Source organism: Cupressus sempervirens, chromosome 10 (genome assembly GCF_028749045.1).
Source record: "Cupressus sempervirens isolate cs-2001-9-10 chromosome 10, ASM2874904v1, whole genome shotgun sequence".
In the NCBI taxonomy this organism is placed as follows: Eukaryota; Viridiplantae; Streptophyta; class Pinopsida; order Cupressales; family Cupressaceae; genus Cupressus; species Cupressus sempervirens.
Genome location: NC_143127.1, coordinates 75,603,739 through 75,618,113, shown reverse-complemented (window position 1 = coordinate 75,618,113; position 14,375 = coordinate 75,603,739). Strand labels below are relative to the sequence as shown.

The following is a 14,375-nucleotide window of genomic DNA, read 5'->3' as shown; positions in this document are numbered from 1 at the left end:
GTGCATCAATTAATGACTCTTTATGGCTATTATCAAGATCAAATTTTGCAAGAGCTTTTGCCATTTCCAATTTTGATTCAGCTGAACCCCTGCAAAGGCGATCAACCACCGGCTTGTACCAGTTTTCCATCACCATAGCTTTGATGTTTTCTGGAGAGTCTGCTAGTTCATCTAACATTTGTTCAATTTCTATTCCCCTATTTAAGCATCCATCACCTACATCATAATGCAAAAAGCTTTTGAGATAGCTGATAATGGATTCTTTGCTTCTCACAATTACATAATAATTTCTATTCAACACTTATCCATAAAATGAGAATCTTCCAGTTCGAACAAGTTTTCAAGCAATTGTGATACTGGTGGCCCCAATATATTGGCTTCTCTTTTGACTATAGCTCCTCAATTATTCAGTGCCTCTTTTCCCTATGTTTCGCTTTTAATTATTTTCATAAAAATTAAGCTTGTAGAGTCTTCAAGAAACCATTTAGCCAATGGGTGAAAGAATGGCAAAATTATAGAAAAGAGACAGTTCAAAATAATTCACACAATTAAAACTATGCTAGAGTTTGTGTAAACTGATACAACAATTATGTACCCCATTTTCTTCAATACAAATTCTATTCACAAATAAAACTTATCTACATCAATTGTACCCTTGTTTATCCAATGTGCTCACAAGTTTGAACCTCTTCACATTGATGCTGGTGGCATTCATGCTAGATCACTTAATGCTGATAAAGTTACAGACCCTTTCCAGTGTAGTCATGGGTTTTGTCTCTTTTAATATGCGTAGAGAATCCTCTTTCATTAGATAACAACACTCTTATGATCTGAAATCAACCCATCAATGTAGAGCAATTAGTCAGACCCTAGAGTGGGTCTGGCTATATGTAACAAATCACCGAGTTGGGATAAATCATCATCCTATTGAAGATATAATGCAGGGTGAAGGCTTGGATAATTTTGTTGATGCTCTTGTTTTAAAATGGGAAATGGATGCAATTGCATCTTTTATTGATACCTCTTGATACTGGTAAATTCTTCTCATAAATTTCATGACCAGGCTACAATTTTCAATAGTTCCAGCAATGTCTTGAGGATCAAGTCAATTGCTTGGCACTAACTCGTACAATTCCACATTTTAAAGTTTTTGTAGCGTTTATTGTATCACTAAATATTTACACTTTAATTAGTTAGCTTTGATGTTATGTTAATAATAGCATCAACTATGGTCTTATCATTTCTATTTCTATTCTTGGAGACTCGAAAATGGAGGAAATGGAAATACTCTTTAAGATATAGGAAAATATAGTAAATAACTCTCCTGGAAACCCATTTCATGTCTTCAAGCACACAAATAATTTGATAACATTCACTTCTGTCAGTAAACCACCTATATCTGTAGATAGAAGTGAGAAAAACAAAATCGAAGGCCCCAAACCAACACTTTCCTTATTCGTAGGTAGATCTATGTGACCAAATTCTCTATAAGCCCTTTAGAAGAGGAAACACTTAGTTTCAACCATGGAACTAGACTAGGGTATGTACAGTGAGACAGGACTAGACCAAAAAAGCCAACAATCCATAGAATCAGAACACTACAAAGAAACAACCTCCGAATATGGAGAAATCTGATGCAGTTGTTCAAGGTAATTGGCACTTGCAATAAATGCTTTTTTATAAAATTTTAAACATGGAGAAGGTTAATATGGAATTCTTCTGTGGACCACAAGCGGCATCCTTCTTAATTAAATTTAAATGGTGGGGGAGTTTAGGGCAGTAAACATATGATAGTCCTTAATACAGGAAAAAAACCCTAATCTAGTAGTATCCGGCCAGGCATATCTTACATCAATATAACTTCAACTTTCAGAGGATGACTAGCAAGTTATTACACAGAAAGTTCCAAGAATGTTGATATATATAAAATATATAGATTTCTTCACTGAAACATAACTAGGACGAAGAACTCCTCAACAACAAATATGCCAGACAATAATCTAGACTGTAAAATCATTGTATGTGGGGAGTGTTGATGTGTGTTTTATGACCATATTAACTGTAGAATAAAATATTGGAGTATCTTATCCTCTCTTGATCAAAATTCCATGCATGCTAAGGTTGCAAGTAAGATCACACAAGTAATTTCCAATGTTCCTTGTAGTTTGCATAGGCTCAATGGTAAATGTGATATGCTGTAGGTTATGATCCAATAGTAGGTTATGTTCCCTGTAGGTTTTCTAACAGTATTATAGAACTAATTAACATCATTAGTTACATCTTGGGGTTTGATCCAGTTTTCGTTCATTCTTAATCCTTGCAATTATCTTTTTCAAATCCAGTTTCCATTTCTTTTCTTTTTTTCTCTTCAATGTTAGTTTGTGTGAGTTTTGATGTTTTTTCTTCTTCTTCCTCATTTTCATATTTTAACTTAAAAATTTCCTACCTTTATCTATCTTCTTCTGTTCTATGATCTTAGCTTTCTTGGGTCTTGGGCCTTATGTGATGCAGAGAATCTACTCAGTGATTCAAATTTGCATGTTTCATTATTATTCTTTGCAAAAATCAAGTAGAGATTCACAAGAACTTTTAATTTGTTGATGACAATAATGTCTCCAATACAATACAATAGCTTAATTGTCTCACTCCTTTTCCAAATGTTGAATTGAGACTTAAAATATTTTGAACTTCGAGTAGTCAAAATTTAAATGGACTAAATGACAGTAAAAAAATTGTAATGCAACTGACTACTTAGAACATCTTTCTATAATTGTTTCCCATCAAAAAATAAACTCTTTCAGCAAAGTCCATTTCAAATTCATTATGTCCTATAATTCTATCAGTATAATATAACCATTAAGATTTTCAATGGCATGGCTTCTTCAATGACATACCTCTGCAAAATGGATTGCTCTCGGGTCCCTCTGAATGGCGTCACTATCATTACAAACACACATTCAATTTACATATTGTGACCAATCTAAAAATTTCTTCAATACAGTTTAACATCCATACGAATTACAAATGATATTTGTTCCCTTTTTAATTGTGACTGTGGCAACAAGTCTCTTGGCAACATTCAACCATCTTCCATTATCTGGCTACACTCAATCCAATATGCACAGACCGGTTTGTCTGGAACTATTTTGGGTTTCAATGCATAAGAATGTTTAAGACTTAATCATTGCTTAATCAATTTTAAAGAGAAACCCGATGTATCATACTAGACTGCTGCTGTTCCCAAATTGGGACTATTTAAATCTGATGTAGAACTAAAACCAAATCTTGAAAAAGAAATCAGTATCATAAAGCATACCCCAATTTCATATTCAAACATTTAACTTCTTGAAACCAATAACCGATACCAAGAATTGACTTGGAGCAAAACAAAATTGAGATCTTTGAAATTGTATTGTAATTGGTGATGACTTCAATCACAACTCTCTTTTAAACTATTGCTAAACCATTTCATACTCATCGTGACCAGCCACCAAGGTAAGAATAGAGAAATTATAAATAGATTTAGTATCTTCAAACCAAATAGCAATTAGTGCAGGTTTTGAATACAATATAGTTCCATAAAATTTGTTTACTCCATCTATGATGATTCAAAAATTTAAGAACATAGAAATGTGCATAAGAACAATGAAGAAAAAAATGATTTGAATAGAATTAAATTCTACCATTATTCCATTCCTAATTACATTGTTTCTCCACTTTCCTTGATTCTCAAATCTTCTCATACTACTACTATTCAGAAAAATTATATATATTCCTCTTGGGTTTCTTTAATTACATATATCTAAAGATATTCAAAAGAAGGTGTAACTCAATAACTAATTCTTAAATATGAATCTCCAGTCTCGAGTTGTAAGTAGGAGCAATGATATGAATTTTTTTTTTAAATATAATGTTTCAAACAATTTTGTCTAGTAAAACCATACATACAAAACTGATGATATTAAGCAAAAAATACAGGGCATAGAATTCAATGTGGAGGTCACAGATGAAGATAGAAAACTTGCCTTGAAGGAAGGCTATAAAGTCATGGTTGCACGCCTACGCAAAGAATCTGTAAGCCTTGCCCAAGAATCCAGTTCACCAAATGATATCTCACAGGTAAATTGGTTAGATGAAAAGTAAATGAAATTGAATAGTTGATCCTTTTCTTTTTTGGTATTAGTTTTGAACGTAAATTGACTGCATAACAATGTGCATAACATTTTATTGTAGCCTTCACATCCTACCATAGAACCTGCTTGTGACGAAGGCCATAATATGCATTATAGTGTTGGAGATATTAATTTGCTATTGGAAATTAACTATGCAATTATGAATACAATTTAACATCTTCAATTGCAATTTGACGTGTATCCTTTTTTTGAATATTTCAGAGCATGTTCAACATCATGCCAAAGTAGTGGAACATGTTCCAAGTGTTCAACATGTTGACATGGCAGCAAATCAAAATGTTAATGTACATGATGTGGCATTGTCAGGTAAGAAAAATGCATGTTATGTTGTACTAGCACTTAATTATAGACTAGTAACAGTTAAAAAAAGAAAAGGAGTATGCCAATTTATCCCATTCACTTGTTCTTGCAACAGAGCCCCCTTTAGTGCAACAACCTCATGCTCCTGCAAAGAGAAGGAGCCATCGTAATTTGACATTACACGTGCTAGAAGAGGAGAAGAATGATGCAGCTATGGATACTCCTATGAGCGCTTTTCTTAAGAGAGCTTAGAAAAACAAAAAGAAGAAATGATGTTTTAAAAATCTTGTTTGATAAACCTTGTTGGATAATGAAAGAACTTTGTTTTAAGTAATTATGTATGAATGATGCGTATTAATACTGATTTTTATTTTATGTTAATGAATATTGTTATGTCTTAATGAATTCTTGATTAGTATTGTGTATTAATGAATTTTATATCATATTAATGAATGTTATGTGATTGTATTGATTGAATGTTATAGTTCATAAATGGATGAATGAATAAATGAAGTATGTAATTAGATGATAATGGGTACTTTAGATTGATGTTAGGGGGAGGGGGGTGAGGCCAGATGAGCTTCCACCTTCATGTGGTTGGCCTTGTTAAGTAGAGAATATTATAGTATTCTTGAAACCAAGTGAAGCTCAAACTAACATAAAATGGATACTTCGCATGTGGTAGGTCTAAAATGATCCACGACTACTGCTGCCCATAACATGAATTTGTGAAATACATTCTGATATCACCAATTTCAACACTCTATTCGAAGCATAGGAGTGGTCTATAGTCTTAGCATGAATTTTGAGTAATGCCTCAATCTAGATTGCCTCAGAAGTGGCTGGAAGAAGCCTACACGTGTCTGAGACGATGAACTCTCCCTGCCTTGGCCAAGAAGAACTTGCCAAATCTCTACTATTATGGCAAACTACATAGTGGTGTAGCTGGTCTGCAACCAACCAATAAGTTCACTATTAAAGGAATGAGCCTTCCTTCGCCAAGGATTGCCAAGCAATGATCTCAAGTGTACCAATTTGATCAATGCTCCAAACATGTGAAAGTTAAGGTTTGAGGTTGGATAAGTGTGAAAGTTAAGATTTTTTATAAAATTCCCCATACAGAGGGAAAATGACTTGAAAATTTTTAATTTTTGGTGTCTTCAAAAAATAAGGCAACAACTGATTCTAACTAGGGTCAAGGACTACGAAGGAAGTAAAGAATGAACCCAGGATCTCCCAGAAAGCAATGCATTATCTGATGGGCACTAGAGTCATAATGGGAGGCAACACAGTCTTACTGGGGAAACATGCAACAAGCTAAAAATGAGACCAACACAAAACAATTTGGGGTGGATATCATCTTTGGGTCTTCTCAAAGTTTTGGTGTCCCCCTGGACTATGGGGGCCCCTCATTTATATTGCTTGGTTACATCTTAAGAGTAAAAATGAATGATGTCTGGGAGGATTATTGGAGTTAATGTGGATTCCCATAGGAATCCTGTGCTAAGGATGAAAATGTAGACAAGGGAGCAACACATCAGGCAAGATAATGCCACTAGAAATATCTACATGATACAGGCATTAATTACAATACATCTTCTATGTATGCAATCTATCATGGTCTAGAAGGATTGAAAAAAAATGTAGAATGTGTACATGGTTTGGCGGGAGCATTTATTAGTGGATTAAAGAACTTGGGCACTGTTAATATTGAGGATGCTCCATTCCTTGATATTGTAAAGGTTATATGCTTATCGTTAAGCAAGGGGAGATGGGCATCAAAACTTCTATCATTACTGTCTCAGCTCATGGAATGAATCCTAAAAGTCCTACAATGTGTGGAATGAAAATTGTTGTTGTTTGAACTATTGCTAAAGAAAATATCAATATGGAGAAACTAAGGAAGGAGGGTATTAAATAAGATATGTTAAATCATTCAAACTTTAGCTGATAATTCTGTCATAAAACTCTGCAGGTGTGCAAACTGTGGACATAGAGATTAGCATGCACACGATAATAGTTGTTGGGTCTGTGGATCAAAAGATGGTGCTCAAGACTGTGAGAAAAATAGGAAGAAGAGCAAAGTTATGGCCATTGAATCCTTATCAGCTTGGTCACATCACCACTTCTATATATACCAAAGTTTATAATAATTATAGAAAGCACAGATACATTGGGAGTTTTGGGTATTTCAAGCTTGCAGGTGAAGATGAGATTTCAAATAGACGCACTTTCATGTAAGTCAGAGCAAAACCCAATAAAGTAACTCAAACCCTATTTTATGTTTCATCCTAACCAATGTTGATAAAATGTGTTGATGGATAATCTTGTTGCAGGTTTATGTCAAGGTCACTTGCTAGATCTTTTCACCTTCCAAAGAAGAAAATAATCAGAGGTTCCAATGTTTAATTCATTATTGCAAATTTATCATCTTTAATGAATTCCCAACCCAAGTAGTCTATTACACAGCCCCACCTTTGACAATTTTCTGAATACTATGATCATTATGCTTAACATGGGCTAGTGATATTTTTAATAGTTGTAAATGCTCATTCTTGAGCATATTCTAATTGGAAAATCTCAATGAAAAAATACATGTGATTTGTAGATTTTGATTATAAAATTTATTTTTGTATAAGGAGTTTAAATTAAATTTTCCAAACCAGTCGGAGGAGCTAATTATTTTATCATGTTATCACAGTTTTGGTTCATAGATAAATTTTATGAAATCATCTCCTAATACCAAGCCGAAAAGTTGATTTTATTAGAAGGAATATACCATTACTTTGGGACATTGTCAGTGGCCTTAAAGAGGCGACTTGGTGGGGCAGATTGGTGAGCCTACATAGAGAGACCAACTTGGTGAGACAAGATGGTGAGTCGACTTCGTGAGATGACCTGGAGAGCTAACTTGGTGAGAGGACTTAAGGAGTTAATCCTTATTGACCAAAAATCAGTGGTTAATTGTCTGCAAATTTGGTTGGAGACAACTCCTTGTGTTTTTCTAGTGCTTGGACCAATTTAGTTGCCTCTTTGTCAGCAGTCTTTGATTGTTAGCAAGCCAAGCGCTACATTTGTCTAATTTCACTGCCATGTTTATGGTGACTCACTACAAGTTATGTTCTCTATTGTTTATTTGTATCTTGAATCCTTCTCCCCAATCGTCAACCTCAATGTGGTTCCACTATCTTTTATCCCTTCCTTATGTTAGTATTGTTTGATGTTTTAATTTTGTAGCTTCTATTGTTAGTATTGTTTGATGTTTTAATTATTTTCTTCATGTATTTTCTCAAGGTAGGGGGTACTTCATGATGGAACTAAAGTGGCAGTAAAGAAACTTTCTTCCAAATCATTCCAAGGACAAGAAGAATTTTCCACAAAGAAACTTTTCATTAGTCATGTGTAGCATCAGAACCTTGTAGCATTAAAAGGGTAGTGTGTGAAGGAGGAAGAGAGAGTACTAGTTGGCCGACTGCACAGATAGCTTTAGTTGCAAAGAGTTCACAGGTCAAAGACACCACGTTGTGATAGATTAACAATAGCTGGTGCACGTTGGAGTAACTGGGAGTTAGGAGCCTCGAACTGAGATCATTAAAGACATGCCGTAAACAGAAGCATAGTTCCTCTGTTATCTGTGATTTATACCAGGTTCTCTTTATCATTTTCTTGTGTTGGTAACTTGTGTTAGTAATGTAAACATAGATTAGTTTCTTGGGATATAGTTAGTGATTGCTCCTTCATGGTTTCAGATAGATTAAATGTTGTACGAGCTCTGCTATAGTGGAGAATAATAAAAATTTAGAACTGTTATCTCTTGAGTTTTCATATTGTTTTCACATTCATTTGGTCTTGTTACTATGTTCCCATGAGTGATTTCTTACAGTAGTATCCAAGCTTAAGACCTGGGTTACATGCTAACTATTTGACAAAATACTTCTAGCCCAAACTTGATCTCCTTGATCAGAGCAAGCAGGGATTATTACACTGTTCCTGATATCAGTTATTCGCATTTCAATTTTATGAGTTTCATTGGTACATTCAGCATTATAAATTTGATTCTCATATTTAGAATTGGCTTAGTTTGATGAAGTTTTAGTACTATCATTTCTTTCCAACATATTATCTAAAATTCAAACTAGAAGAATCACTTAAAAATCCCATAAGAAACTGCATAACAGTGAGGGTTAGTCATTGTCAAAGTGTTTGATGAAATGTCAAACAACTGAATTGGAAAGGAAATTGGTGCTTATTGAAGCCATACCTAGTTGGGGTTATTACATACCATTGATCTTTATGCAGTTTTGACAGGTTGCTTGACCACTTAGAACATTTTCATTGATTGTTCTATATGGCTCATTTGATATTCACTATTTCAAATCATAGAGTAAGGTAGTTCATTTTCTTGTTTGAATAATTAGAAATTATTTGATATTACCTCATTGAAAAGGCTTATTTGCCTTCCATTCTGAATGGATAGATCTAATATGTATCAATCATTGTAAAGAAGTAAAAGTTGTGCTTTCATTTGCATAATCTAAATTGAGATAAGATTGATTTGTTCAGAAGGCTTTTGAATTTCTTGTTTAAATGTAGACCTAAGTCTTTGAGTGTATATACAAAGTTCAAGCACATGCATATGCACGTGTGTTTCCTTTTATTGGTGATAACATTTCCTTTTGCAAATTTTGTTTTGGATCAGATATAAATATCTGGTCTACTTAGTTTTATCTATGGGTTGAACTTTTACAAGATGTTGCAATTGATTGTCAATTTGCCTAAATGTCTTATATTATTGCTTTTAGTTATCAATTGACATCAATCTTCTAAAATATATCCAGGTTTCCATGTTGAAGGGAAGAGTAAATATTGCTGGTGGCACACCAAGCAGGTATTAAGGTAATCATAACTCTAATGCAATTATATTGGAGTTTGGGTTATGAGTAGACTTTCTGAGTCTTGATAGTAAGATTCAGCTAGGAAAAATGAGCAGGAGATAGGAAAAAAAATAAAAAACTAAAGCCAAAAGGCTAAGACACTAAAAGACACTTTTACAACTCTAATCTTCCATTTAAGGATACTTCTGCTCTTTTTTTTTAATGCCATGGATTTTAACTTCTATGTGCCTAAGCTGATATTGCTAAATGATTATAAATATTCTAGTCCACCCTGTAGTTCTGATCCATTCTGAATGTGTCCTCCAAACCTAATGCCAACCCTGGAATGGAGTGATGCCACCCTGGACGAGGTATGGCTAGCCATAGAAGCTAAGGGAAAGTCTAAAAATTTCTCCTTTGATCACTGATCTGCATACTGGAGTACTCATTCTGCCTGATACAATCCAACTCAACGATTGACCCATTTGAACTTCCTATCTGAGCTCATGCACTTGTGATTGTTGTCCACTATGGTCCATGCAGCCATTATCAAAAATTGATTTATTTTCTATCCAGTTGGAGGCATTGTCTTAGGTTACTGTAGAGTTGTAGAGGATAAAAGTGCATACTTAGCACTTCTTTCAACTTCTGTTATACACCCTTTAGCCATTTCATTAAATGTGCCATTCTATTTGATTCAATGGATTTTAGTATTTAATTGTATTCAACCTCTTCCTAATCCTTTTATTTATTTTTCCACTGTGGTCAGAAATGTGGATATGATTAATATTGTAGACACAAATTTGTGCAACTAATCCACATTCTAGTTGAACTTTGCTTGAGTTGGCTTTCCTCCAAAATTGGTTTGTTGCTTGTTTGCTTACCTGTATAATCTGAGAGGACCACTTTTTTTAATAGATCTTGTTGAAGAAAATGGGGAACATGTTAATGAGGAACAACCTTCAATCTTTCAAGTAAATACTGATTTGGTTTTTGCAAGTGTCCATGTTTTTCTTATGTATGGAAATTGACATAGTTTCTTTCTCTTTTGTTTATAGGAGGATCTGTTTGGAGGCTTTGATTGGAGCACATCTGGTGGGAGGTGGTGTAAATGCAACTATTGAGTTAATGCAGTGGATGAATATGGAAGTTGGCATTGAAGTCAAATCAGTAGACATTGCATCTCAACGCTCTTTCAACTATCCGAGTGTCTTGGACACAAATTTGGATGAATTGGAATCATACCTAAATTACCACTTTGTTAATCGATGTCTTTTAGTAGAAGCACTCACACATGGTTCACTTACTGAAGCTGAGGGACCTTCCTATCAGGTACATTTTGTTTCACCTTACCTTGAACAATCTGTATATTACTTTGGTAGTAGTTAATTTAAAATTCTTTTAGTGTGCTAATTTTAAATGTATAAATTATAATTATGAGGTTCAAATCTTACCTACACCACCACTCACACCTTTGCAATATGAAAACATCAAAAAAATGGGTACCATTTGCAATCAGACATTAAATCTCTCCTTACAACAGGGTTATCTAGATTGTTATTGAAGAAGACAATAAAAAGTTTGTGTGGTGCTCAATTTATGCTCCCATTGCACATTACGAGAGAAATGAGCTATGGAAATGGATATATGGGCTTCAATACATCCCTTGGATTGTGGAAGCTGACTTTAACATGGTTGAGAGTAGGGAGGACAAATCTATAGGAAGTGAGATAAGTGCAAAGGAAATGAAAAATGTTAATAGAATAAAATGAAAATTAAGCTCAACCTGTTCGATCCTCTTGAAGGATATAGAAAAGAAAACCAAAATAATTGGTTTACTGGGTGTAATTGCCAAAAGGTAAGTATAAGGATATATTGCAGAGTGGATATATTTTATTGCAATAAAGATTTTTTTAGCTTTGATCAGACTGTCATGAATGTAGTGTCAAGGTTACCCCTTGTTCTTTATCTGATCATCATTATTGCTACTGTAAGAATCATATATCTAATGATCAACATTAGGACAATGAAAAGCAAGATAAATTCCTTCAAAACACCAATTTACTAAAAGACAATTGCAATTACCCAGTCTTTACCACCAGGGAAATTAACAGATGGACGTTATAAGATAAAAATGCAATTAAAATATGGAATGACAACAATAAAAAATTGGCCACTATATTTCAAACTATTGGACAAAAGAACAACCTTAGACAATAGGAAAATAGAAAATGACCTTCAGAAAGATCTGTTCAAACTAGAGAAGAAGATTCAAATGACCCCAATAACTCAAAATTGAATGAGGAGTTAATCATAGCAAAAAAATTATTGAGAAATCTACATGCTAAAAATATAAAAGGATTAAGAGTAAGAGCCAAAATAAATTGACTTAACAATGGCGATAAGAGTTTAAAACTCTTCTTCAGATGTATGAAAGTTAAGAATGTTTGAGAACAAGTTGACTATATATGAGCTGATAATAAATTGCTAAGTGATCTTAAAGAGATAGAGAAGAACTTTCGCTGTTCTATAAGATACTTTTCTCATTTCAAGGACATAGTGCAAGAGATCTAAGAAAAAATGTAATTCACAATAAGATTATAGATGATATTGTAGAAATAATTAATATTTAAACTGTATCAGAATAAGAAACAGTAAATGCAATTCAAAAGCTGAATGATGAAAAGACCCTAGCAGCAGATAGTCTCCCAATTGAATTGTATAAAGAGAACTTAGATTTGTTTGGAGATGACCTGCTTCAAGTCTCTACTGAAGCCATTAGATAAAGGTTGTAATTTATTTATTTTCCTGATGTTTTCATACTTCTAATCATTTCCTTGTTTTCTTCTACAAGGTTGATGAATTATATGAATGAATGTAATCTTTTATGACTGAAGTGTGTGTGGTGTGTGTGTGGATGCAAGCCATACATCGATGATCTTGTGAACAGGAATGAGTGGAATCCAATGAGCTTCAATGAAATTGAACATGCATGAAGAGGATGATATCAAGAACTTTGTGAACTATGAGTTGTTGTCCATATATGTAAGGCAGTAAGACATTTTTTTAATTGAGCAGTGAGCTCTAGGCATTGTGCCTAAATTCAAGTGCATCCCTATTTGTAATAAGTTAATACTTTTAATAGAGTATAATTTATCGTAGGTTTCAGCCCCATCGTCGTCCCTTGTCCCCTCCTAACATGGTTTCCATGATATACTAGAATCTTTTTTGAATCACTAGAACATGATATTAGATCTTTCTGGGCTCCCGTGTCAAATGATTTTCTTTTGGACGAGGCCACTACTAGTTTTGAGGCTATTGTGATATGTAATGATATAACCAAAGATAATAAGAAGACTTCTATCATTTTTAGTAACTCTCATCCTTAGACATTTGATGTGTGCCATATAAGGGTAGGTTGGTTGGGGTTGAATGTCATTAAATCTAATCTAAAGTACTTTGATTATAGTTCCAAGGATGTTTGTTGGGTGCTTGTTCAACACCCTAGGATAGAGAGGGAAGTTATTGATTACTCTTAATTTGTTAAGAATGTTCATGCTAATGGTGTGAAGGTTGTCATGGCCTCTGATTTTTCTACACTAACAATACTGAAGCCTCTTGAGGAATTTGGGGTGGATATCATCTTTGGGTCTTCTCAAAGATTTGGTGTCCCCCTGGACTATGGGGGCCCCTCATTTATATTGCTTGGTTACATCTTAAGAGTAAAAATGAATGATGCCTGGGAGGATTATTGGAGTTAATGTGGATTCCCATAGGAATCCTGTGCTAAGGATTGAAATGTAGACAAGGGAGCAACACATCAGGCAAGATAATGCCACTAGAAATATCTACATGATACATGCATTAATTACAATATATCTTCTATGTATGCAATCTATCATGGTCTGGCAGGATTGAAAAAAATGTAGAATGTGTACATGGTTTGGTGGGAGCATTTATTAGTGGATTAAAGAAATTAGGCACTGTTAATGTTGAGGATGCTCCACTCCTTGATATTGTAAAGGTTATATGCTTATCGTTAAGCAAGGGGAGATGGGTATAAACACTTCTATCATTACTGTCTCAAATCATGGAATGAATCCTGCAAGTGCTACAATGTGTGGAATAAAAATTGTTGTTGTTTGAACTGTTGCTAAAGAAAATGAAGGATGTACAGGAAAATAAGGAAACCTTGTAGCACTTATGATTACCTATCCTTCAATGCATGGTGTGTATGAGGAGGGTATTAAATAAGATATGTTAAATCATTCATGACAATGATAGTCAAGTGTACATGGATGGTGCAAACATGAATGTGCAGGTTGGACTAACTAGCTTGAGTTGAATTGGAGTGGATGTATGGCATCTCAATCTTTACAAGACATTCTACATTCTACATTCTAGTATGGGGCCTATAGGAGTAAAGAAGCATTTGGCACCATTTTTACCATGACAACCTCTGGTACCAATAAATGGAATTACTACTCCTGAAGGGAATCCACAACCACTTGATATGATATCAATAGTACCACGGGGCTCAACCATGATTCTACCAATATCAATAAAAAGGGAGATTACGGAAATTGAGAATGGGAAAATGGACATTAAACATACTAGTTTGATGGCAGATAATGTGTATAGAGAAAAAATTATAAATCCTTATGTTTTGGAATGACAAGCAGGGTAGATAGAGTTGAATGAAGGCTCTGACAGGAATAAAAAGAAACACAAGGCAATCAATAGTCGTAGATAGTTCAAGAATTGACTTATTCTCAATATAGAAAATAGTGCAAAACTTAAAGAGAGATTAACATTTATCAAGTGGATTTGATCATCTCAGGGTCAGATAAACTTCTATTAGTAAGGAATAAAATAAAAGATACAACTCCATTGTAAAATAAACAATTTGTAAGACAATATTATCAGACCCCAATTCTTGAGTAAATTAGGAACCAAATGCTGACAAAATATCCTCACAACCCTATTCAAGAGAAAATTTTGACTAACA

General features: G+C 34.0%; 2 pseudogenes; both read left to right on the top strand.

Annotated features, from left to right (window-relative positions):
• The first annotated feature begins 1,621 nt into the window (after positions 1 to 1,621).
• On the top strand, positions 1,622 to 13,415 carry LOC149532659 (glycine dehydrogenase (decarboxylating), mitochondrial-like; annotated as a pseudogene).
• A 5-nt stretch (positions 13,416 to 13,420) lies between these two features.
• LOC149532658 (glycine dehydrogenase (decarboxylating), mitochondrial pseudogene) lies at positions 13,421 to 14,042 on the top strand (annotated as a pseudogene).
• The last annotated feature ends 333 nt before the right edge of the window (positions 14,043 to 14,375 follow it).